This window comes from Felis catus, chromosome D3, assembly GCF_018350175.1.
Source record: "Felis catus isolate Fca126 chromosome D3, F.catus_Fca126_mat1.0, whole genome shotgun sequence".
Classification (NCBI taxonomy): Eukaryota; Metazoa; Chordata; class Mammalia; order Carnivora; family Felidae; genus Felis; species Felis catus.
Genome location: NC_058379.1, coordinates 89,806,461 through 89,833,461, shown reverse-complemented (window position 1 = coordinate 89,833,461; position 27,001 = coordinate 89,806,461). Strand labels below are relative to the sequence as shown.

Here is a 27,001-nt window from a genome sequence, read left to right as displayed (position 1 = left end):
GCAGAACCGGCTCCTCCTTCCCCCCTAGATGTTGAGGAGTGAAGTCCCCCAAAGTCAGATTTCCCCACCAATGTTCCAGGTAAAAATTAATCATGGGGAACAAACTGTCTTAGGTGGACTCAAGTAAAACGTATTTAAGCTAATTTAAGTTTGCTGATTTGAGATAGACAATGTTTATCAACATTGAAAAAAAACCCTTTTATTCTACCTAGATTTGCTGAAGGTCAGATGAGCTCAAGTTACCTCCGTTTCAATTTGTTAATGAAAGGATGACTTAAAGTGATGGCTAACTGTGTCTGTCTCAAAGTCATGGGTAATTGTTCAGATAGCTTTCAAAGTCCCTGGTAACCTAAAAGGTTAAAGTTTTGCCTGCATGATAAATTGAGATTAAATTCATTGGATATCTAATGAGATAAGAGGCTAAAGCACTAATTACTAGATGTGGGTCTGTGCTTTTGATTTGTTGCAAAAAACTAAGGATATTTGGAACTGTTGAAAACCATGCTTTGTGCTTAATGGATTCATAAGTTTGCCATTTAAAAAATTCTAAAGTAACATAGAGTTCACAATTGGTTACTACTTAGTTTTCACAGGAGACTAAGGCTTCTAAGAGTTAAAATTCTGCTAACTATAGTTAAAACTGATAAAAATAAGAAAAATAAATCTGTATGTAAAAAAGTAGGATATATGAACGGTATAAGAACTGGAGATATATTTTTGTTGAAGGTAATGTAATGCCCGAAGTTCCGAAACCTCCCACAAAAGTCCACCAGAGTCGTAAGTCAAAGCCAAGCGGCAAGGGTCGTTTATTGCAGGTTCGAACCTGGTCCTCTGCGCACTCGTCGCCGGTGACGCAAGAGGCCACGATCAGGGTTGGTATAGCGTTTTTATAGACAGAGACAAATAGCACAGGGGAGGTTTCAAATTATGAGGGGCCTGATTAGTTGATTTTAAAGTAAGGACATTTGTTGTTCTCTGATTGGGCGTCCTTTGTCTGTCCTTTGGCGGGAAGGCTTTGTCCGTTACTTGTGGCGGGAGGAAAAAGGGGGAAGGGGGAAGGGGGTAGGGTAGGTGAGGAATGTGCTAAGCAAGCAGGTTTACAGAAGCGAGAAATGCCGGTTAGTTTATGTACAATCACTCATTCCATTACATATCAGACTACATTTAGGAAGGTTTACAACCCATTCTACTACACAGCGGGTTACATTCAGGAAAGGCCTCACAATGCTCGTAGCAAACAGCAAGCAAAACAGACTTCTCAGCAATTGTATTTCTTATCAAAGATCCATAATAAGCAGAAAAGAGAACCTAGCTTTAAACTAAGGCAGGGCTGTCATTTGGATTGTTCCTTTCAGTAAAAGAAAGTAATTTTGTCCTAAATGAGACTAGTTATTTGGAGAGAAATGGCTTGGGACCAAATCTAAACGCAAAGAAAAGTTGTGGAAGGTTCGTGAAGGAAAATCTTTAAAAAGAAATTTTATGTGTGGTCAGGGCGGACTAAGGTTAAAATAAATGGATTTAAAAAAAAATTTTTTTAACGTTTATTTATTTTTGAGACACAGAGAGACAGAGCATGAACGGGGGAGGGTCAGAGAGAGAGGGAGACACAGAATCTGAAACAGGCTCCAGGCTCCGAGCTGTCAGCACAGAGCCCGACGCGGGGCTCGAACTCACGGACTGTGAGATCATGACCTGAGCCGAAGTCGGACGCTTAACCGACTGAGCCACCCAGGCGCCCCAAAATAAATGGATTTTAAAAGCACACGGGGTTAAGATGAAAATTCCTCACCCTTTGGTCCAAAGGCTGGGAAAATGATGGCAATACCCTTGGTGCTGGCCTCCAAATCCTTCACTTCTGTGTTGTTCCTGTTCAGCAGAGGACTGGATGCCTCTGCCGTAGGAGGGATACATAATATATAAAGAGCTTTTACTAAGATACATGGGAGCCATTTTACTAAACTTAGCCCACTGTATGCCAAAAATGGATACCCACATAGATGAAACATATTTATGTGGGCATTGTTGAGAAAGGCAGGGGAATAGAATAGACCTTGACTCTGGCTCTTTAACCCCCTCCCTCAACGGCCAATGATCAATATGTAAGTTTCTGTTGGACCAAAAGAAAATTAGTGCATCCTACGACAACCAGGAAAATCTTGCTTGGTCACGGTCCATACCCCCAAGGTCCTACAGGCCAGAAATGAAGGGGTAAGAAGAAAAAACAGGAAAGACCAGGCCAGCTCTCAGAGGTAGGGTGAAGCCGGGGTAAGAATGACCCAGCACCTCCCAGCACCTCATGAGACTGACAGGGCTTCTGGCTGCCAGCCAAAATGAAGGGCTAGGAGATGAGGTTTCTCCTGGCCAGCTATAGGAAACTGAGATAAGGGACAATTTCTTCCTTTTTCCTATAGATGGGTAATTCCCCAGCCAAGGCCATTACTCCTTTGGAATGCATTATAATTCATCTGCTTTTGCCCAAAGGCTTGGCCCCAATACAAATTGGAAGAGGGAACCTGACTGCCAGAGGAAATTATCAACGACAATACTATCCTACAATTGGACGCGTTTTGCAAATGTGAAGGGAAATGGGGGAGAATTCCCCTCTGTTCGTTGTTTTGGGGCCTTAAGAAAAAAAAGCGAGATATATGTGAGCAATGGAAGGTGGATCCTAATTTAATGGCAGCCCTTTCTAAAGTCCAGGAATCAGGACGGGATGAAATTAAGGGCCCTATACCTATACCCAAAACAGACCTAGCAAAGGAGGAAAGGAAGTCTCCCACCTCAACCTCCTCCTCCTCGGGTCCTCAATCTATATATTTAAAAGAAAAATTAAGGACATCTAAGATTTAGCCCTTAAATTATGCCAAACTAGCCACTATTTTACAAACACAAAATGAAAGCCCAATGGCTTTGCTGGAGAGGTTGAGGGACGTTCTCATTAAATATATGGCTACTACCCTGGCACCCCTACGGCTGAGATGATTTTAAAGGACAAATTTGTCAATCCGCCCTAGACACTAAGAGAAAATGCAAAACTTGGCTGTTGGCCTTGAAGGGACCCTGGAGGAGCGCTTTCGCGCTGCCAGTTGGGTATATTACAAACAAAACAGAAAAGGAAGCTTAACAAAAAATCTGAGGCCTCAGCTGTGGCCTTATACATACACCATGTCAGACGGGACTTCCCGAGGTCCTGGCACCAAGCGCCATCTATATGGCCATCCAGAGCACGAAAATGAGAACTTCCTCGGAGGGGACGACCAAAATGAAAACCGCGTAAACCCTGCCCCTTTTGTGGAGACGATCGCTGGAGATCTGAATGCCCTCGGGGACCTCTATCCGCCACGGCTCAGATAACCAATGTCCCTGGAAGGGACTAACCGGGGCCTGGGGCTCTTCATGGTTAAACCACCCCTAAAGCAACTGTGTATCAAACCCAGAGCCTCGGGTAACTCTAAATATAGAAGGAAAACTGGTTGATTTCCTCCTTAACACCAGAGCACCTTTTCTGTCACCCTTTCCACTCCAGGCCAACTATCCAAATGCAGCATGATGATTAGAGACATCTTCGAAAAACTTCTAACTAAATTTTTCTCTCAGCCCTTGGGATGTATATGGGGAAACCTAATTTTTTCTCGTTCTTTCCTGATAATGGCAGAAAGCCTTACGGCCTTGCTAGAAAGCAACAGTATAACTAAATGAGGACTATGGTGCTACTAACTCCAGGACAGATAAACAATTATGTGAGTTTTTGAAAATTACTGGACATTGTAGGCTATATGTACCTGGGCTCAGGAAAATAGTTGCTGCTATATCAATTATTAAAGGAGACTCAATCCCACCTACTCTCTCCCCCCAAATAAACTGGGGTCTGACTTCTAGACACTGTCTCCAGCCCCTGGAATGGTTACAAACAGAGCAGGGCAATTACCATTACCAAGCTCACAGAGCTAAAAGATTGTTAAAACACAGCATCAGGCCTTTCATTTAGGGAGGGACAAAATTTATCAAATGGCCCAAAGGATGTTTACTAAAAAAATTCGTCAAGGACAGTTCTGCACGTAGTAATCAGGCTGTGAAGTATGTCTTAGAAATAATCCTTCCAACCACAAACTTGCTCTCCCAGACAATCAAGAAACTGGAGACTATCCAGGAAAGACCAACAATTAGGTCTCACTCAGATGCCAAGGTAAAAACACAAAACAAAACAAAACATTCCAACATCTGTAGGGGTTAATACTTTTTACTAATTGGGTAAAGGCCTTCCTCTACAAGACAGAAAAGGCACAAAAAGTAATACAAATTCTGCTTTATAAAATAATACCCAGGTTTGGCTTGCTAAAAATTTACCTAAAAGTTTTACACATCAAAATAAAGCAGACCATCTGCTTATACTCAACAAAACTCTAAATAACACCTCACAAACATCAGATGCTTAAAAAAATTTTTTTAATTAAGTTAGGGCCAAACTCTCAGAAATAGGGCCACCATTGATTACTTACTGCTCGCCTGCTTCTCCATCACCTGGGTTAACGAGAGATTCCTTGACATATGTTGTTTGCAAAGTCAGGGTCTCTCCTAGGTTGTTTGACAGGTTTGCAAACTGTAGACATTATCTTAAGATGGCATCTTGTTGGTCAGTATAATCTTCACTTTGTGTTTTTCCCTTTGCGTCTGCTGATGTTTATGCCGCCTCATGCCCGCCAGCCTTCCTGTAAAACCACACGGGGGACCACTCCACCGACCCTTGGGTAGACTCTAACTGCTGTACCCTTACACCGTCCCTTATCAGCTTGAAGAAGCCAGAACAGTCATCGTCCCTGTTCCCTAACAGCAGACACAGGCCCTGTTCCAGGGGAGAAATAAATAGGGAAAGGGTGAACATTAGGCAGGGAGAGAGAAGGGGCCTTCAGGGGGGCAGACTACAGCTGCAGGTGGGAGGCTAAAGAAGCAGACGGGGTTCTCCCCTTATGAGATCCTTTATGGGCACCCTCCCCCCATTATCAAGGGAATAAGGGGGGGGATCTAAATGAGACAGGCAATCTAACCCTAAGACAACAGATGTGAGCCCTTGCCTCTACCCTAACCACCTTATACCGCTGGGTCAGGGAGCGATTACCTGTGAGTCTGACCACAGACGCTCACCCCTTTAAACCAGGAGATGCTGTATGGGTGAAGGAGCGGAGTGTCCAACCCCTAAAACCCCTCTGGAGAGGACCGTTCACTGTCATTTTGTCCACCCCTATGCGGGAAAGTAGCCGAAGCGGGTCCCTGGGTTCACTACGGCAGAGTGAAGCCGGCATCTCGAAACTGGGAGTGCCTTCCTGATCCATCCACACCGTGCAAGCTGACCACACGGAAGGTTCTGCAACTCCAGAGGTTCCAGGAGACCACAGCCCTGCTTCAGTCCCTCCGGAAGCTGACTGATCTACGCACGGCAGAAGCTTGAGGAACCGACGGTCCAATGAAACAAAAGACGGTCCGTATTTTTATAGGTTTCCTTGCTGAGAGGCACTGTCATGCCTTGTTGCCCACTATTATTGTGATTCTCACTCTACTCTTTGTCATAGGATTGGCCGAGGCCGCCTTGGCTGCTAACGCTCACCCTCCTTTTGTGGACAGGATGCTTCGTTGGCACCAACACGGGGAAACAGTGGCGATAAGAGACTAGAAAATTAGATTCCCACAAACCTTATACTAAAGCAAAATACCCCAATTCTACTACCGGGGTTTGGCTTCTCAAAAACTCAATTGTTGGGAAAAACCGTCTTGCCTTGTGGGGAAAAAGTTCGTCGTCGTCTTTGTTAAAAAATTAACATGCCTAGGCCAAAGATTTTATAACTCGACTGCCCAGAGAACCCAATGGTGGGGGACCCCCAGATCACCTTGAACCAGATCCCCACTCCTTGTCTGACTTCTATCATCTCCGAGAGGCCTGAGACAATGTCAATGCAGCCATCAAATGGTGGGTCCCAGGTGAACTATGCTAGATGTATGAAAGGACAGCCTATGCGGTACTTCCCTCAGTCTGGTCAGGGTCATATGTGCTGGGAACTCTTCGTCCATCTTTCTTCCTGCTCCCACTTGCCAGAGGGAAACATTTGGGAGTCCAAATGTATGGGCACAAGGGAGACTCAAAGAAAGCAGCATGCCTTAAAAATTAACAATTAAAAAGATAATAAATGGCCTCCTGAGCATATAATCCAGTATTATGGGCCTGCCACCTCGGCAGAGGATGGCCGCACCCCCATTTACGTACTAAACTGCATAATCAGACTGCAAGCAGTTAATAGAAATTATAACCAATGAAACTGCCAGAACCCTTAACTTACCAGCCAAGCAGCAAACCCAAATGTTCAACGCCATCTATCAAGATTGCTTGGCCTTAGATTACCTGATTGCTTCTGAGAGAGGTGTTTGTGGAAAACTTAACCTGAGCAACTGTTGCCCACAGAGAGATGATGATGGGAGAGTCCTAGAGGAGATCACAGATCAAAGAAAAAAAGTTGCTCATGTCCCCGTCCGGACCTGGACCGGTTGGAACCCTGGCAAGTTATCTGGAGGATGTTTTTCAACTCTCCGGGGATCCAAAACCCTCATGGAAGTCAATGCTCCTCCTCATTTAGGAGGGTGCTTAATCTCACCCTCCTTTGGTCCGCTGGTGGTACGGTCTGCCTCCAGTCTCACTGAGGCCATAATTTAAAAAAAGAGGGCCACTCGTGTAATGATGTTATAAAAATATAAACCTCTAAACCGAGATCATGCTCTTGGACCCTAAATAGAGGGGTCCGAGCATCAAAGGGGGGAATGTGGTAGGATCCCCTCCTTAAGAAAAAAAAAACAAACTTCAAGGCAACCTGGCTATATACCCACGTGACAACATCCCTCATGACCTTGTAACATGAGACCACTTAATCAGACTTCATGTTTGCGTGTTACCAGATATGGGAGACAAAGAAGTAAAAAATATATTGAAAAACTACGCCAGGTGGCATTCGGGGCTCAGCTCTTTGGGTACGAACCCATCTGGGCATTACCGGCGGGAATAAAGTCGCTTCCCGGAAAGAAAAGCCTCATGTCACGACTCCCTGTGCGAGAATCCGGCTACAACTTCTGGACCAGAGCGCAGAGACCCTGCTGCTGTGCCTCATGCCAAACAAAACCGAACAAAAAATACAACCCCCACCACCCCAAAACAGAAACCAAAGCTTTATTTCATACACGTAGAGCCTAATTTTCCAAGTGAGAGCTCTTGGGTAGCCAAGGGTCCGTGGGTTCCACTGAGCAGGTTGGTTCGAATCCTTGATCACTTGGGGCGGAATTTCCAGAAGTGTCTGGGAGTGAAAAATGGGAGTTGGCCCCTCTTCAGAAGGAGAGGCAGCAGTGATGGAGGTGGGGAGAGGATGGGAGGGCAGCACGCGCCCTGGCCCCTGCAGAGCTGGACGGAGAAAGCTGTGGTCGCTTCTGAGGGCGCTGGGGCAGGGGCCGGTGGTGCACGAGTCTCCCCTCCCGGAAATGTGCAGGGAGGAAGAGGACAGAGGTGGAGTCAGAGCCGGAGGGATGCCAGTCTGAACAGCGGGGGCGTCCCGTTTTCCCTGCCACAGTGCCACCCCCCTCTTGCCCGCACACTCTTGTTATGCCTCAAGACTCAATTCCAATGGGAGCCCCTGGGGAACCCCTCGGCACTTGCCCAGCCAGAATCCAGCCCACTTACCGCTACAGCTCATGGATCTTTCTGTATCTCCTCACGGCAGCTTTGTCACATTAGGAACTCACAGAGATTCTTGCTTTTCACTCCACTCCCGCTCTCAGGCCAGAGTAAGTGTGTGAGAGACCACTCCGCTGGTGTGCAATGGCCATTCTCTTCTTCCTTAATAATAGAATCCTAATTTTATTGAAAAGAACTGGTACACGTTTTTGGCCCTTCGCACCTTCCAGGTTCCAGCTGCCTGGAAGGCTGATGTGATGAACGGAGTTCCAGCAGCTATTCTGGATAACAAAGTGTTCTTGAGTATGGAAGCCACCACTTGAAAAATGGAGCAGAAGATTGCAAGGTCCTTGGATCTTATCATCATGGACCATCATGGACCAGCCTTGGACAGCTTACGGACTTCCTTTACATGAGAGAAGAATACATATGTATTTCATTTAAGCCACTATTATCTTGGGTATTTCCATTCTGCGCTGCCCAAATGAGTGTTAGGTGGTTAACCTGCACATCTTTGCACCTCAAAATTCTCCCACAAATTCCAGAAGGATGGATGAGTGACGTTCATTTTACTGAATGCTGGAGAAGGATGTTATATTGCAAATCACATAAATTCCTAAAATCCCCTTTAAAACATTTCTGTTTGGGGCGCCTGGGTGGCACAGTCGGTTAAGCGTCCGACTTCAGCCAGGTCACGATCTCGCGGTCCGTGGGTTCGAGCCCCGCGTCAGGCTCTGGGATGATGGCTCAGAGCCTGGAGCCTGTTTCCGATTCTGTGTCTCCCTCTCTCTCTGCCCCTCCCCCATTCATGCTCTGTCTCTCTCTGTCCCAAAAATAAATAAACGTTGAAAAAAAAAATTTCTGTTCCTTCTTCAAGATTCTTTTCCCTACAGCTGCTGTTTCATCCCTATTTATTCTCTCGCTCCCTCCAAATCCTTTAAGCTTAATCAGCCCCTCTCTTCCCCAGCCCACCCTCAAAGTTTCGTCAACCTAAACACTCTAGCTTAGCCATCTGCTGAGTACGACAAGACCACCAATTGTGCACCAAGCGTGTCCCGTGGGGCCTCAAGTCATTCTTCCACATTCGAGATTGTAACTAATTACTTACATCTCTGCAGCTGCTCCACTTGCGACCCCCTACTCACTTGGTGGGGGTCTGCGGTGTGCAGGACGGCCGCGTGCACCCGCGGGTCCCCACTGCTCAGCACGGCACTTGGCACCCTGGGGCACGAATGATGGGCAGAGCTCCGTCCGGTACCACCTGGCCATCTTTCTTGTGGCCACACCTGCCACCAAAGCCTGCAGAGTAAATGAAGCCTGCTCTGTCTTTCCCACATAAAGAACCTGCTGTACAGATTACACCCTGAGCCACTGGGGGTTCTTCACACCTCTTGACTTGCACTTGGGGGGCTGTATATTACCTGCTTTTTGGTTTCTTTCTAAATAGGGTGCAGGACAGGAAGACCAACTTCAATTGGTCTGTAAGCTACACATTTTGAAGTTAATGTACATCTAGGCTTTGTGTGTTTCTTGTGGGCTTTGCTCTGTGCTTTCTTTGGCTTTATCCCAAGCCTCTTGGGCAATTATTTTTGGCTCCTGCAGTGAATGGCTTTAAATCAACTTTTTCTGTTCCAAATGCTTAATATAGGGCTTGTCCACATGTATTTTTCGTAGTATTATTGGAAAGTGTCTCTTGTGAGTAAATCTTTCTGTCTCTAATCAGTTGCTGCCATGTGGGTGCAGCATAAACACCATGTGCCTAGCCCGACAGAGAATTCTAAGTGGGTTCTCCACCGGAGGAGCTGATTCTCACGCCTATTTCCACAGAAGGGGAAGGTACTGAAAAATACTCTAGTAGGATTTCCACAATATTCAATCTCTCCAGACTAGCATAAGGCCTTTTGAGTCTCTTAAGATTTGTGGTCAACAATGGAGGTGAAGGGGCCAACCACATGTTTTTGAAGTGAAGAAAACCCTTGGGCAGGGTGCTCCCACCGCAAGTGGGAACAGAGGTCAGTGACCACCCTGCGACAGGTAAGGAGAGACTATTATTTCCAGGCCCTGATCAGGTTGTGACTATGGGGGCACTCAGGCTGGTGCCCTGGTCGGGGGCTGGGTGGGGGGCACTCAGGCTGGGGCACATACTGTCTCTAATTTCTTCTCCTTCTGTATAATTTCCTACTGCTGCTGTAGCAAAAAACCACACTGTAGTGGCTTAAGACAACCTAGATTAATTGTCCTACAGTTGTGGAGAAGTCTGATATGGGCCCAGTGGGCTAAAATCAAGATGTCGACAGGATCGTGTTCCAGCCAAGAGCTCTAGGGGGGAATTCATTTCCTTGCTTTTTCCAGCATCTAGAGGCCCTTCAGTTCCTTGGCTGATGGCTCCTTCCTCTTTCTTGAGCCAGAAATGTACCATCTCCAAATCTCTCTTTCTCTTCCCTCTGCCTGATCATCACGTCTTCTCTCACACTCCTTCCTCCCTCTTTCCCTTAGAAGGACCCTTGTGATTACATTGGACCCACCCAAATATTCCAAGATGGTGTCCGCACCTAAGATCCTTAACTAATCACATATGCAAAGTGCTTTATGCCACATAAGGCAACATGTCACAGATTCTGGAAAGTAGGGCGGGCAGGCCAGCGTTGTATCTACCATCCCCCTTGTGCACTGTGAGATCCTGGAGGCGAGTCCCATGCTGCTTCCTCTAATTTCACATCCCAACCCCACACAGGAACTACATCCAGTGGCCACATGACTGGTCAGGTGTTGGTTGCCTGAGTCCGATAAAAAACTTCTCTTGGCCGTTGATTTTCCGCTTCTGGAATGATGGGCTGCACTATCTGCAGAAAGCCCACATCCTTCCCCCCGCCTTCTTTGGTTTTTATCTTGGTTTCTCTATTACCAACCTTCCACCTCACTTTTACGTTTTTTTGGTTGCGTGAGAAACCTGCAGTGTTGGCGGAGGAAACAGACGGGAAGGGCTACTTGCCGAGGAGCACGGTTCCTTCTGGTTCTGTTCCCCAACTGCAGCTGTGGGCAGGCAGTGAGGACACAGTTCTGTGGCAAGTGGGGCAGTCTGGAAGTGGATTATTTTAAGCCCAGAAATGCGCCGGAACTTCAAATTATTGCTACCTCTGCTGGCTTCTTCCTCTTTTAGCCTGACTTCTTTAATCGTCCTGTGCTCTTCTCTTGAAAAATAATAGCCTTTACATAACTCTGTGGCTGGAAAGACAAAATAAACCCACTGGTTGTTTAAGAAATGTGAATTTTAAGATTAGGATGCAAAAAAAAAAAAAAAAAAAAAAAAGAACATGTTGCTTGGGTAGCTGGAGATTCTCAATAGGAATATATGGGCACTATTCTGTCTTAAAGGTGACAGTTTCAAAGCCTAGGAATTTTCTTTAAAAACAAAATCCGGGGCGCCTGGGTGACTCAGTCGGTTAGGCATCCGACTTCGGCTCAGGTCATGATCTCGCGGTCTGTGGGTTCGAGCCCTGCGTCGGGCTCTGTGCTGACAGCTCGGAGCCTGGAGCCTGTTTCGGATTCTGTGTCTCCCTCTCTGTGACCCTCCCCTGTTCATGCTCTGTCTCAAAAATAGATAAACTTTAAAAAAACAATTTAAAAACAAAATCCAAAGCGGTTCATAGGCTCTTTCTCTCTCTGTTTTTTGTTTTTTTTTTGTTTTTTGTTTTTTGGTTTTTTTTACCTTCAAAGCTTTTCTTTCTCCCAAATGATTCTGCTTAGACACTTTAAATACAGCGAACTGAAATATGGGGGCGGGGGTGGGAATTGCCACACACACCATGGATCAAACCCCGCACTTGACAACAGCAGTTAAGGACGGAAGTCAGGCTTAGATGCTTCTACACCTGCTTGAGGTTACCTGGGAAAGGTGCTATCTGCCCCGAGGCTCTGAGCGCCCTGGTCCCTGCACCCACCGTGCAGTGTCACCTGGGACCTGGAGAGAGATGCCGGTCGGGACCCCAACTGACATTCAGGGAATCTGGTCTGCAGAAGCCAGTGTCACCTTCAGGGCCACCTTCCACACCTCAGTTGGGAGATTCAACAGCAGGATCCTTCTCGCCTTTCCCCAACCACGTGGACACATTAAGTTCCACAATCAGCAATGCATTCCTTTTATATTAAGCATTATCTCCTCTTCTCAAAATAGAAGAGATTGAGAAACACTGTCACATATGCTGTGGTCTTTTGGGGACCTGCCAGGGCATCCCTCACACCAGCAGCTACTTTGAAGAGAAAGGGTCACAGGCGCTTTCCGGGCGCCTGGGGGCTCAGTTGGTTAAGTGTCTGAATTTTTATTTTGGCTCAGGTCATGATCTCTGTTTTGTGAGTTCGAGCCCCACATCAGGATTCTCTCTGTCCCTCTCTCTGCACCTCCCTCCCTCCCTCTCTCTCTCTCAAAAAAAAAAAAAAGTTTAAAAAATAAATAAAAGGATATGGGTTTCTACACAATACTATTTAATGTTACGAATGAGATATAGAAGTATGAAGAAGACAGGATTTACATGTCAGAGGAAAATAATACAAGTATTTTGCACATTCTGTCTGGAAAGTCCACTGGGGTGAAGGGTTTCCTCTTTTGTTGCTAATCGGGTGGATGGCTGCAGTCACCACCTGATACTGGGTTATACACAGTTTTGTGCTGAGGAAGTGCTCCCCAAGTTTCACACACACAGACAAACCAGAAGGCCGCGAAAGTTCTGATCTCCCTCACATAGTCCATGGGGTTTGTGGGAATCACATAGCTTAACTTGTCTGGGGCAGAACCAACTTCTCACTGAGAGGTGCTGAAGAACAAATATCTTAAAAGCACTTAAAATTGGTTTTTGCAAGTGCAGGGCACTCTAACTCACAAATGCTTGCTAATCATTATTTTCCCCAGGCTCTTAATTTCTCCAGGTGCCAGAGAAATGCAAGATTAAATTAAACATTAGCAAATACCTTGAGTGCTGCATTTTCCACGTTGATACATTAACCGTGGTATTTTGAGCTGGGAAACACGAGACCATAATATATAAATTGGAATCCTAAGTACTCAACCACGCTCTCCCTGGGAGCTCTTCTAATAGACGTAAGTAGTGATGTTTCTTGAGAATATGCCCAGAGATCTGGAGCTGGGCAAATGTTCTCCAAGTCTAACAAGAGAATATGGTTTGCATTAGAAGTTTGAAGCATTTTTCTTTCCTTCATTTTCTCATGGTGTTGGGATCTCTCCCTCATTCTTTCCCAGGGGGTTTGGAGCCCCAGGTTGGTCTAGAGGTGAGTGCGTAGTGCCCTGAGATTTAACTGCACCTGAGCACCCAATTCTGGCCTACTGTGATGTGTTTAGGTCAGGGTTTAATATTTATGTTATTATGAGTAAAGAATATTCATAGATGAGCCATGAGCAATTTGCTGTACAAAGTTTTGTTTTCCCTGAACTTTGTAATTATCTTTTTTCATTTGTTTGGGTGTCACGTTTTCATTATGAATTGACCCTCAAACTGTTCTCCATTTGTCCAAATCTCCTCTCAAGACATGTGGGAGCACTGATTTCATTTTTCTGAGCCTGTCTGAGATCCCTCTACTCAGCCCGGGCCTTGTGGTCACCTCCGGGCTCGAACCGGGGACCGCCCTTTGCTGGCGCACGGCAGACTGTCATCTCCTTTCTGTCCGGGGTGTCTTACTTCCTGTAGCCCACATCTTCTGCTTTCTCATCTGGGGGGGGGGAACACATTTTCCGGTAGTTTGCTTTCTCATCTGGGGGAGGGAACACATTTTCCGGTAGCTTTCCAAGAAAGGGAGCATGGGAGTTAGTCTATGTCCCCCTTGCATGTCTGAAATGTCTTGATCTCTCTGAAGCCTGGTTGACAGTTTGGCTGCACACAGACGTCTAAATTGGAAATTTAATTTTCCTTCAGAACACTGGAGAATTGACTTCATTGCCTTTTAGCTTCTGCTGTTGAGTTATGAAGCTTTTCTGATTCCTGCTTGTGTGAATGTTACCTATTTTTTCTCTCTGGACGTTTGTAGGATTCCCCCCCCCCCCCGCTTTTTTTTTTGCCTCCAATATTGTGAAATGTCAGTCATCATGTTGCGTCCTTCTCAGTTGGGTCCATCAGTGGATCCTTCTCATCAGGAAACTCATATCTTGTATTTCCAGGAAATTTTCTTGAATTATTTCTTTGATGATTTTCTCTCTTAAACACATTGTTTGCATTTTCTTTTCAGATATTAGTCTTCTGAACTTATTCTCTCTTTTCTTACCTTTTCTCTCCTTTTTCCCATATTTCTCTTTTTGCTCAATTTCCTGAATTTTACTTCCTAATACTTCTACTGAGTTTTCCATCTTGCTAGGGCATTTTAATATCAAGGGTTCTTTTTTTGTTGTTGTTCTCTCAGTCTTCCTTTTTTTGCAAAATGGTATCTTGTTCACAGTTAAAGTATTTTCCCTTGTCTCCCTGAGAATACCAAAGATAGTATTTCTGAAGTTTTCTTCTTCCTTGGTTGTCTCCTGCGTTGGTCTCTCTTTCCTGTCAGAGGGCAGATGTCTGGTGATCCTCAGATTTAATGGTTGGGCTGAGAAGCTGGTGGTGAGCTCTGAGGATCTGGGTGGCTTTTGTGGGTGTAGGGTTCGCCGTGGGGAGACCTGCTAAGCTCTGTAACTGGGGGAGTCAGTGACGCCAGTATTCGTGTTTAGGAACTTCCTCTTGAGCTGGTCAGCTTCCCCAGAAATGTGCTTTTCAATCTCTTTCCCGGGGACTTAGTTCTATGAACCAGGTGGAGGAGAAGAGCTGAGGATCTCTGTGCCCATCAGGGTTCTCCAGGGAAGCAGTAACCAGTAGAATTAACCTATAAATGTTCAGAGATTTATTCCAAGGAATTGGCTTCTGTGGTTGTGGGGCTGGCAGTCCACAGGGCTGAAGTCCACAGGGCAGGCTGGCAGGCTGGCAGGCTGCACATTCAGGCAGCTTGAAGCAGGATTTCTTTTTTTCCTAGAAACCTCAGGTTTGCTCTTAAGGCCTCCAGCTGATTGGGTGAGGCCCATCCACATTCTAATCTGCTTTACTGAACGTCAACTGCTTGTAGGTGTTATAACCACATCTACACAGCATGTTCACAGCAATACTTAGTGTTTGATTAAATAACCGGGGACTGTGGCTTAGCCACGCTGACCCATAACCATCAGTCTTCTTATCTAATAAAGTTATAATTAATTCATCAATAAATAATAATTAATTCAATAAATATTTATTGAGTCACCAGTCTATTCTCTTGGCCTTTAATCTTCTCTTCGGTATGAAGGAGAATCTGCTCTCAGCTGTGCGTGGTGCCCCGCAGGACAGCTGTTTGCACCCTGCAGAGCACAGGAGGTCAGACTCACTGGGGAGTGGAGAGGCAGGACCTCTGGAAGGCAGAATCGGAAAGGAAGTGGGTTTGCTGGTAGACAAACCTCTTTTTTATTGCCTCACTTTGCTCCCACTCCATCCTAGGCATGCAAAGTCATACATCACCTGCCCAGATGCTTTCCAGATTTTTAAAATCACATTACTACTGGAGTAGATCAGTAAATCAGTAAATGTTCCTCCATTCTGCGAACGCGCCTGTGCTGGCTGCATAGCTAACGGTACAAGGAGACCGTCTGGCCGGTCATACAGCCAGTGGAATTAACACAAACCGTGCATGATATATCTAAACATAATGGTTACAAGATTTCTGAAGCTCTTTTAATATGTCCTCAGGTGCTGGGGGCAAAAACAATCTATTAAGAGCAGGGCCAGCCCTCCAGGAGCTGATGGCCTGGGAGGGACAGTGTATCCTGTTCCAGGGAAGTGAGCAGACATGTGGGAGGGAAAGAGGGGGTGCAGGGGCTGGGTTTTAGTGGTGCCACATAGAGACACACACTTCTGACCAAAGAGATAGATTCTCAAAGGTACAGGAGTGAAGAGGCAGGTATACATGACATATAGTTACATAACTATATGTGTATTATACTATATACAATATACATCAGATATGATCACATATGTAATACCTGCCCTGAGGTCCTAGTTCCTAAAGGCAGGGACAATGGGGCTAGAGAAAGCTCCAGGCTTCCCTGACCCTGCTACACCAGGCATCAGAGGGGCTGACGGTGTAAGTAAGGCTGCAGGGTTTCACCAGGCTTTGCTGGACACACAGGGTGGCTGGCCAGTAGCTGGTGCATCAGCTCTCCCGAGGGGCTGCACCTGCAGGTAGGTCCGCCAAGGTGGGCGGGGTGCTAGCCTGCCAGCCCCGTGTGAGGACCCGGCTTTGTGGCTTTGTCCCCTTCCCTCTTTGTCCCTGACCCTGCCTCAGAGAGTAAGCCATGAAGGAGCAATGGGGGGAAGAGCAGAAGCTGCCCCCACTTTCCTCCTCACCCTTGCCCACCACACAAAGCATGCACACCTACACACATGCATGTGCACACATGCACACACACTCAAGCACACACACAGCCATGCACACGGGCACACATGCATCCGCACGCACACGCAATCACACACATACATGCATCCGCATGCACGCGCACATGCATGCGCACGAGCACACGCTCACCACACTCACGCATGCACACGCGCACATGTACACGCGCCCGTGCACACGCACGCACCCCGCAACCCCACTGGGGCCACGAATCTGGCTTGCACTGTGGGCGAGTAGGGCCGCGGGTCAACCGAGAGACTGACGTCTCCAAACGGACAGGGCTGCAACTTAAAGGACCCGAAAGAAACTTGCCGCACGAATGCAGGCCTGAAAGCCGGGCAGTGGACTAGGCGACAGGAAGGAGCCTCCCGAGCGGCGCCCAGCGGAGCTGACCGCACGGTGGGCGGCAGATTTGAGGCGCATTTGTGAAGAAAGCAACAATTCGAACATGGCTCCAGAAGTGGAGGGAGAAGCTGGTGTGTCCCATCACCAGCGCTCCCAGGTGGCACGGCTGCGGGGGGGGGGGGGGGGGGACTGCCTCCCCCCTCCCGCCCGCGCCCCCCGCCCCCGGACCAGCGGGACCCCCCCTCACCTCACCCCCGGCCCCAGCGGACGATGCGTGGCAGCGTTTGCACCTCCTCTTACCGAGTCCCTGGAAGCCGGGCCGCAGCTGCACCTGCGGTTAGCTGCATGAGTCCTGGGGCGACGTTTCTTCCCTCCTCCTTGTTCCCTGGGTTTGATCCCCCGCATATAAGGAAGGCGCCGCTCCTCGGTTTGTACGGTGACCTCACACCAGCAGCCGGTCCTTGCGTGGGCGCCGTGGACGTGGCCATGTGCGTCCTTTGCGCCTCCGTCGGGAGCGCGATCCGCTCGGCTCTGATTTTCCCGCGGCACGGCCGCCTGCACTGACCAGTGGGCGCGCGACCCGGGGCTAGACTCGGGGTTCGGGGTCACTCGCGTCCAGGGTCTGATGCGCCAACAGCTCCGGCCTGTGCTGCGTCTGTGGTCTGCAAGCTCGTAGGAAGCCGGTGGCGCGGCCTAGCGACAGTGTCCCAGCAACAACCCCCTGGGGCCGGGGCTTGGCTCCCAAGCTCGACCTCCACGGGCCCACGGCTCGCCTGTGTTCTCCAGCCACAGGCAGGGACGCCAGACTCCCCTGCTCTTGTGGCGGCTCCGGGAGCTCCCCCAAGCCACAGGTGTCTTTGTTGTCAGGTTTCTCGAGGTCCCGGATTGCAGGTCAGGTTCGTTTTCACCTGGCACCAGAGATTTGATTCCCTAAGGAGCTAGCGTTGGAAGCTCCCCTGGAACAGGGTAGACCCCCAGTCAGTATTTGTTGGAGGATGGAATGCGGGGTTCTGGGCACAGCAGTCCCCCGCTGGCAGCTCCCACTGTGGAAAACATCTTTATTTTCCTGCACTGCGGTCTCTTGCCGGGAGAGTGAGAAAGTCTACTTTTCGGTGTCTACAGGGAAAGCAGCAGCCTGTGAAATAGAAGCGGTAGGGGCCACATGACTGGGGTGGAGGGGAAGTTGAGACCCACGTCTTCCTTCTTCCCTTTGCCCTTGACTTTACAAAGTTACCAGGTACCCATAAAGTCCGGAGCCCCTCAGGGCCCCCCTATTTGGACCCCAGCCCGCCTTTACACCCTCTGCCCTGCAGCGTCTCCTCACCACCCCCACTCAGGTCAGCGACCGGATACACCTGTAACCTTCCGGCATCCTGTCCGTTTCCGGAGGCTTCCCTCGGTCCCCTCAACCACCCCAGGGGGAACGCCTGCACTGGTCCAGCACTGCTGGCTGGGCCGCTCACTAGGCTTCACTGGGTGTGCTGAGAGTTCAAGCCTTTTCCCCGTGTGAACACACCCTGTGAAAGAGGCCCCGGGCTCTTGTGACTCTGGGTTACAGAAAGCACAGGTCTTGCAGCGCCGTCACCGCCCGGAGCCCATGGTCAGGAAGCCCCCCGTAGCTTGGCTGGCCCGGGGTCTCCCAGCCTCCACACTGTCCACATTTGGGGCGACGACTCTGCTCTCAAGGGCTGAGGAAGCGGCCACCGGGGCCGGCCCTGTGGATGCCAGTTCCTCTGCAGTAATTTCCACCGCTCTTTCCCAAAAACATAGTCTTTTCTGGATTTCTTCCAGAATAAACGGTCCAGGCTCCCACGTCTTACCTTGCGCCGATCAAACTACCAGATCCACCTGGAGTACAGATGAGGCTTGCTCAACACAAAGCCAGCAGAAGCTTTTAAGGCACCGGCACAGACTAAAGAACTTGCACGGTGAGGGGGTAGACAGTGACATTTAGAGAACGATCTTACTGCCGTAGTCTTCCGTGATGATGGCTGGGGCCCTGGCAGCCGTTGGCAGCTGGTGGCTCCTGGGTGGTGATGTGACAGGAGCAGGGCCGGTGGCCTAAGGACAGGGACAGATAGTCACTTGCAGAGAAGCTGACTTGTCGCCCTGGCTTGGGAGCCTCATGGGATGTGGGGGTTCCCACACTGCCACTCGAGAATGTATGACATCTTCTCTCATTAGGCTGTGGTTAAGGCAGGGCTTGTGGAATTCAAAACCGGAGCCTGATGAGGGAACTAAAATGAAACGCGAGGGTTAGCACAGCACTCAAGATGCCCACGGAGGCACACGTGATCTCAGATGTGGGACAGATGTGGCTAGAAGTTTCCAGTTAAGGAGTGTGGGTGGACTTCATGGTTTTTAAGTCCCCCAAGAAGAAATAACCCTCCACAGAGAATAAAAAGTGCCCTCAAGCTGGTCTCAATTAAAGTTGCTTCAGGCTACCACACAACTTCTTAACCCTCTGTTTAGACCCTGTTCTATTCCACGCCCTCTTTCAAAGTGCAATGCTCTGAATGACAAGAAAATCCTCCTTGCTTTCTTCCCTTTACATATTACTAAATTCCCTAGAATTCGTGACTTTAAGGAATTTGAGGAATTCAAACTACCAACTCCAGAATTTCCTCGCTTATTTTATCAGTTGCTTCTTTGTACAGGGCTTCCTGAGGATGGCTTTGATCCCATTAAAGAGGATTCCATCTCTGTAATGAGAGAAATGACCAGTGTCTCGAAACTTAGCAGGACTACAGTGCTGTGAGAAAGAAGTTGAACAACCACTTTCCAGACGCTATTCTGGTTAGAGAAGGGCAAAAGGTAGAGGGGTTAGGAGATGGCTTTAGATATCAATAAGAACCCACGTGGATTCAGAGGCTGTGCTTATGTTCTAGCTACTCACGGCAGACAAGGCAGAACCCACAATTCCCAGCTCATGTTCCCAGCTCGATACGTGATTCTCTTCCTCACTGAACAATAGTAATAAAGGGTGATGCCCTGGGGGAGGCCTGGTAGATACCGAGTTATATGTACTTATCCTTAAAGAAGAGAGAATGGCAATTGTAATCCTCAAGCTCCTGCAATGTCTTAAGAGATGGGAGGTTGAATTGGTCTTTGAAACTGAATGTTTTTTTCTTCTGGGAAGCCACCCCAGTGGGGAGAGACCCTCTTCCAGGAAGGAGATGTTTGAAACCATGTGGCTCTGGCTCCAGGGAGGCTAAACTTCCTCTGCATAATAATGTAAAGGCTGTAATTATTGTGGCCAACGTCTTATTTCTGCAGACTGTGATTCTTTAATTTTCTTTCCCAAATATAGATTTTCACTACAACGTGCCAATATTTTATTGCTTACTTTTGTGGAGTTGGTGCATAATTCCTCACAGGCAGTGTCGAGAAAAAAAAATCCGCAGACGGCAGGAAATGCATGCAGGCTTGACTTTCTCTTCACTCCTATGCACTGAAGGATTGAAAAAGAAAAAGGCAAAGAAGAAGTCATGTAAGGCAAGGTAAAGTCAGATAAAAAAGGGAAGAGGATCAACTGGATTTGGGGCCCAGTACACAGACCATATACTGGGCTACAAAACAAGTCTTGGTAAATACATTTAAAATGAATGACGACAGTAGCATTGAATTAGAAAACAATGACAGAAAGAGACCTGCCAAAGCCACAAATATTTGAAAATTAGGGAGCAAGCTTCTAAATAGAATTTGAAAGTATTTTAAGCTGAATGAAGATAAAAACACAACATGTGAAAATTGTGGGATGCAGCTAAAGCAGTGCTTAGAGGGACAGGAATAGCACTGAATGCTTATATCAGAAAAGAGAAAGATTGGATGCCCGTGATCTAAGCTTCCATTATATCAGTTAGCCACTAAGTCCTGGCAGCTGTACTTCCTGGATGTTTCTTAACCAGTGTATTTCTCTGCATCATGCCACTGAGTCCCTACATGATCCCCCACCTCCAGTCTTGTGTTCCTCCCACCTAAATCTCCAGTCCCTCCTGCCCAGCTGTTCTCACTGCTCCTCCTGCCTTGCATTCCAGGACTGCCAACCTTCTGGCTCCTTGGGGTTCTCCTGCCTTCCTCTGGGTCTACACACACACACACACACACACACACACACACACACACACACACTAACACAGTTCCTCTGCCCACACACCTCCAGTTCACACCACTAATTCTCACCCATAGAAATATCCTAGCTTAAACTTCCCTTCTTTCTGGAAGCCACGCCCCTGCTATTGCTTCCATGAAAGTTCGTTGTGCTTCCTTTGTGGTAGCATTTGACGCATTCTCACAGCATGTCGAATTTGTGTCTCTTCTCCACTGGACGAGGAAGCAGCAACTGTGGCTTTTACATGAGATATTGCGTATCAGGCCCCTAGCGTAGCTCCTGCACATGGTAGGTGCTGAATAAATATGTGGCAAATGAATGAACTCCTATTTTAGTGGACATATACCACTACATTTGTGGTTCCATGTTGATGAGGTCAGGATTTTTGGATTATGGCTTGTGGTCAACATCAGTTGTTTCCTGGTATCCACTTGTGCTTCCAGCTTGATGACAGCTCTGAATTCTATTTGGGAATCTGCATGGTTCCTGGGAAGCATATACTTAGCCTGGCTCCAGCAGTTACTGAAATATTCTCCATTGAGAAAACTGATCTGCTCTTGTGGTTTCAACTGCTCGAAGCTGCAATTTCTCGATTAAATGAGTTATTGGGGTTTCCTAAAAGGCTCCGGGGCCCTCCTATTTCTCCATCTTCATATCACTAACGTGCTGGGTGACTTCACTGGCAATATTCCTGTTATGTTTCCTGGCAGGACTATTTAGAAGTATCTGGGCGATTGCCCAGTGCTCTAGAAAGAGCATAGACAACAACTTGGCACATGTCAGAGTGAAACATGCCTAACACCATGAGGAGATGCAACAGATAAGAGTAAAAAAAGGAAAACCAACGTAGAATTAACCTAAATTTAAACAGTATCAGTCCTGTGATATTTTTGCACATTTCAAGCAAAAGGAAATGGCTGTCTGGCCAAAAGAGAAAATGCTGTGAGTTGCTACATCAAAATACTAACATGATTTGTCTTTTTCCTGAAAATACAAGTAATTCATGTTCATTATAAACACTGGGGACATTTTAAAAAGGTATATGAAAGAGAAAGATCACCCAAAACAGTACGCAAAGTAGCCACTGGTCATGTTCCGATGCATTTTCCTTTCAGAAGTTTTCACACGTGTAACACCGATGTGTATTTTCCCTTTCAAAATTTGAATGTATGTTTCTGTAGATCACTTGTGTGCACACAGGACCCCCAAGAGCGATTTGCGTAACCTTCCATTTTGCAGATCTGCTATAACTTCTAGGGAACTCTTCTCCTACTGCTGGACATGTTGGTTTCTAAGTATTTACTGTTATAAGTTATTTGGTGGTGAGCACCCTGAATACTAATCTTCACGAGCCCCTCTGCTCAAATCACAGGTCAGCTTCTCCTCTTGTGTTTGGAGCCCCTCTCACTTTCTCAAGGACACTCCTGCTACCTCAGAGGTCCCCACTGGAGAACCCATGCCATCAAGGTGCAGACACTCTCTAGTATCCTCCATCTTGCACAAAGAAAAGCCCTTCTCACCCCATACCCTCCCCAGCTGCCCTCTCTGTACCCGTTGCTGACCGATTCCCCTTTATCTGGTCCTAGAATTGGCCTCCACTTCCTTATCTCGTTTTTACTTGCATCTGCTCTGGGAGGGTGTGGCCCCACCCCTCAGGGAAAAGGGATTTTTGAAGGTGACCACATGTCTGTGCGCGTCTGTGCATTTCTCTGTCCTCAGTTGTACTTCACCTTTTGGCACCGTTCAGTCGAGCGTACCTTCCTTCGAGAAACAGTCCCATCTCTTGGCTCCCACAATACCAACCTTTTTGGTTCCCTTACTTCCACATTCTTTGGTGGCTCTTCTCCTTCAGTTTGTGCAAGAATGTTGGGGGTACCCTAGGGCCAGAACTCGGACCTCTTCCCTTCAACACCTTGTGTGGGTAATCTTATTTTCTACCAGGATTTTAACTACCAGCGATAATGCTGGTGACTGCAGACATACCTCCCTAGGCCAGACCTTTCACCAGATTCGCAGATGAACTGCCTACCTGATACTTTCCCCCAGACGTCTTTTAGGCATCTCCAGCCTAATGCTGCTAAAACAAAAACATTTATTTTCTCCATGTCTTGAAAATACGTCTCTCCTTCCTCTGGCCTTCTGCATCTCAGTAAATCCCATGAGTTGCTGCTTTTTTAAGGAAAAAATGTAGGACTCAAGCTGACTTCTCTGTTTCTCACCTTCACATCCAACCTACTAAGAAGTTCATGTGTCTATGTCCAAAATATTTCTGAGTTCAGTCTGTCTCTCCATCTCCACTCCTTTTCTTATCTAAGCCTTCGCCAGGTCTCACTTGGGTGACCTAGATGACATCAGAATGACCTCATGTCTTGTCCATGTATGACCCACCCATTCTCCCCACATCACCCTGAGTGGCCTGTTTGCCAGCCTCCCACACATCTACCTTGCCATGGTGTCTAAACCATGTGGCTTCTGCTCTCTCTTAGATCTCATCTCCTACCGCTCACCCGTGGCTCTCATACTCCCGCCACCTGGGCCGTCTTGCCCTTCCTCTACCACTCCACGATCTCTCACCCTAGAGCCTTTGTGTTTGTTGTTTCTCCCCCTCAGGACATTCTGCTCCCAAGCTTCACATGACCGCCTCCTTCCCACCACCCGAGACTCAACTCAAATGTCATTTTCCAATTTAAAGTTGGCTCTCCTTTCACATGTCAACTCCAGAGCCTGAGAAACTTGCACATATGCAAATCATACACAAAACAAATAAAAAAAAAAAACGACAAAGAAAAATGCCAACTGGAAAGAATCCAAAGTCCATCAATGGTGGAATGGATAGATTGTGGTATATTCATGCAATGGGATAGTACAGCAAAAGGAAAAGGAATAGACAAGAACAGGGCATCAGCCTGGTTGGACCTCAAATCATAATGATGAATGTGAGAAAGAAGTCACAGAGGATGCACTTGGTGTTGAATCAACCCACACAACCTACAAATATATTGTCTGGGGATATAGCCATGTATGTGGTAAAACTATAAAGAAAAACTATAAATAAAAGATTAACAAAGTATTCAGGGGGGTGGTTACCTCCCTTCCTGGAGTACAAATGAGGCTGTGTCTCTGAACTTGGACGGTAGGATAAGGTCTGTGCTTTATTTTTAATCTTTAAGTTGCATGTGTATACTTTATAAATGCTTTTGAGTTCAGGGTATTTCTTTATGAAAAAAAGTTTTTTTAAGTTTAAGTTTTTTAAGTTTAAGTTTTTTTAAGATGGGGAGGTGCCTGAGTGGCTCAGTTGGTTGGGCGTCCAACTCTTGATTTCAATTCAGGTCATGATCTCATGGTTGTGAGACTGAATGCCACGTGGGACTCCACAATGAGCATGGAGCCTGCTTAGGATTCTCTCTCTGTCCTGCATGCATGCTCTTTCTTTAAAAAAAAAAAAAAAAGAGCAAGATGGGACTGTAAAGCAACAGCATTATTTTTTCCTTATAATTATAATGTGAACTACGCTCACTCTGTGTATCTTGGTTCCCTCACTGTTGAGTGAAGGGAATGGACTGGACCTCCTTCTGTTCTTACATTCTATCATTCAGCAAAGAGCAGGCTGATTTGAAGGGACCTTGAGAGGACATCTGGTCTATCTCCATACTTTCCAGAAAATTGCCAGTTAATTAAAACCAGTCCAGGCAAAAGTGGACCAGTTTGATTTGGAAATCCCACTCTCCCTCTCCCCAGGAAGAAATTACACAGCCTTGTTATATAATTAACTTTAAATATCTGAAAATTCTTCCTTCTGACCTATACAGATGGTTTACACTCTGGGGCCTCTTTTCAAACAATGATACAATACATTCAAAGTTGAAAAGTCTGGGGATGCTAAGTCTAAATGGAGCTGCCTATCAGAAATGTCATGGTTCCCAACACCCAGATGGAACCCTATACCCATTCCTAGAGCACAACAGCGCAGAGATGTGGCAGGTAGTATGCGTGTGTGGAGAGGGACACGGGCTAATGTTCTCTTTGGCCAAATAAAATCTCTGTCAAGTTGCTGCTGCAAATACAACGCTCAGCAGTCTCTCAAAGGAGAACCTGTCTGATGCACGTCAATGTTCTTATATGGAAGGGACACACAGACTCATGGGTTTCAATATAACTATTTTCTGATAATGTGGAAGCATTATGTTTCTCATAGCCCCCAGGATTGAACTGCACTTGAAATCAGGTTAACTAGAGCTAAATTTAATCATTGTGTGACCCGACTGGGTACATGCAACCTGGTGTATTGAATATCCTACTTTATGTTGTTTTTATTCTCAATTTCATCTGGTTATTTCCTTAGGGACCACAGAGCAATAGTAGGCAGCAAAGTAATGAAATGTGGTAAATGTGGTTAAAGAGAAATAGGGCTAAAAATACTTTCCTTTGTTTCGTCTTAGCAGCCCCATATATAGCGTGGCTTACTTTATGTTACAAAGTCCTAACGCCAGTTCTGAGGAGGAAAAAGGCAAGCTGAATTTATTGCTGTGGGAAACCACGGAGCTTCCTCAATTTTATAACATAGGAGCTCTTTGTTTTATAGACGTGCCATGAAAGTCTGGGTCATAATCATTACCTGTCATTTATACCGGGGCCCAAAGCAAGCTCGCTCAAGTTTGCAGGGACCTCTGGAGCTGGTAGATCGTGCGGGCCGCAGTCACTCTGCCAGGCCTGTGACATCTTCATCATCCACAAGGCATTCGCACGGCCTGGGTGAGGTTAGCACGGAAATGTGGGAACACCAGATGGACTCATGATCTCTGAGGACACAGGCCTTTCTGCTTCTGAGAGAAGCCTACACTGGTTTCTCAAATAGTTCTCAGCGCTGTAAGCTGGGAGGATTTGGGGGTGCCGGCCTCACCCGACTAAGTGATTCTCGAGGGAAACAGAGGGGAGGGGAAGGATTCCTCTCCTACACCCCTCGGCTCTTGAGGGGCCTTTTCAAATGTCAAAGCTCCAGGCACCACCGCCAAACCCTCCCTCCATCTAGAGACTCACTGTGGGAGTCACACGTGTTCTAAAGGGAGCGAGTTTACACGGGGGTGGTGAGGCAGAGGACAGAGTGAGAACTACTAATTGAAGAAAGGTTTTGAAACACTGAATGTGTTTGCAGATCGCTGATACTCATGAAAAGGATCACATCAGCATGTCTTCTAAATCCTTCTTTTATATCGCGTGTTAAGAAAATCTTGCACGTCGTGAAGCAACGAGGTTCAGCAGAGAGATCGCTGCCCCGAGTGCTCTGATCGTCCAGGCCAGTGGATCTGGTCCCTTTGCGTCACCTGCCCCCCACGTGGCTTTAAGGTACAGGCAGGGAATGTCAGTACCCCCCCTCCCCTGCAGATGGCCAGGGAGGGGAGTCAAAGGGCCATCACAACACTGAAAAGTCCCGGGGTGCCTGGGAGGGTTGCCCACCCTGGTTTAGGGGGTCCACAGGCTTCCCCGGAGGGACTGGTGTTGGAAATACTGGCGGGTGATCACCAAGGACAAGGACCTGGTGGTCTGCCACCGCTGACCCTCCCCCCCCCCCCCGCCGCCCCCAGCACAGTTAGATCGGTGTTTCCCACTGTGCAGCAGAGCGTGAGAAAAACACGTGTCCCAACGTGCTGGGCCATCTGACTCCAGGCCTCGCAGCTCTGCGTCAATGAAATGTCCTCCTCTTGCACACATGGGGAGCATTACAGTGAGAGCCCAGTGGCTCTGCCTGGATGTTTGCTTACCAGTGGCTCTGCCTGGATGTTTGCTTACATCTGTCATGTTCATGTTCTCGGTGCTTGCCTGGCAGTTTTGCTTGTGAGCCCTGTTCTTTGTCCTCATTTCCAAACTGGCCTGCTCTGTGGGTCACCTCTTGCTGTGTGACACGCTAACCCTGAAACCCAGTGGCTTAAAACCACCGTTAATCTCTCTCGTGATGCGTGGGTGTCTGGGCTTCCGGACTGGCTTGGCTGTGGGAAGAGGTCCCGGGGGCCACGAGTAGCAGAAGGAGAGACTCCCTGGGAGCGAGGTTCCTAATAATGCTCCTGAAATGCTGAATGAAGTCTATTTCCCACGACTCTCCCCCTCCAACTTGTACTACTGACAGTAACTGTGAATTCTGTTCCCCCATACCCCATTCTCAAACATCGTAGCTTTTTGGTAACTACGTATTTCCTGTTTCTCTGGGTCTTCTTTGGGGGGGAGGGCAGAGGTGGGGGCATTTCTAACCCTTTGAAGTTTACGTGATATGCTAGGACATGGCTATTTCTTAATAAGGCTTCCTACCGCACAGTATCGTTACTTATACTTGCTTTCCACGTTAATAAAGGAATAGCTTTCTCATGCACTGTTGTTCTTTATACTTAACCCTGAAGCAA

General features: G+C 47.3%; 1 long non-coding RNA gene across 9 annotated transcripts; it reads right to left on the bottom strand.

Annotated features, from left to right (window-relative positions):
- Positions 1 to 1,718: 1,718 nt before the first annotated feature.
- LOC111557351 lies at positions 1,719 to 26,183 on the bottom strand. 9 transcript variants are annotated; one of them, XR_006587658.1, is made up of 5 exons: positions 25,225 to 26,183; positions 19,845 to 19,949; positions 16,799 to 18,559; positions 4,500 to 9,004; positions 1,719 to 1,891 (listed from the first exon to the last, which is right to left on the bottom strand). It is a non-coding gene; the product is annotated as an uncharacterized LOC111557351 (long non-coding RNA). The 9 variants fall into 9 exon arrangements; XR_006587656.1 differs by lacking the exon at positions 1,719 to 1,891 and having other exon boundaries at positions 4,225 to 7,331; positions 7,712 to 9,004; XR_006587657.1 differs by lacking the exon at positions 1,719 to 1,891 and having other exon boundaries at positions 4,225 to 8,111; positions 8,814 to 9,004.
- Between the last annotated feature and the right edge of the window lie 818 nt (positions 26,184 to 27,001).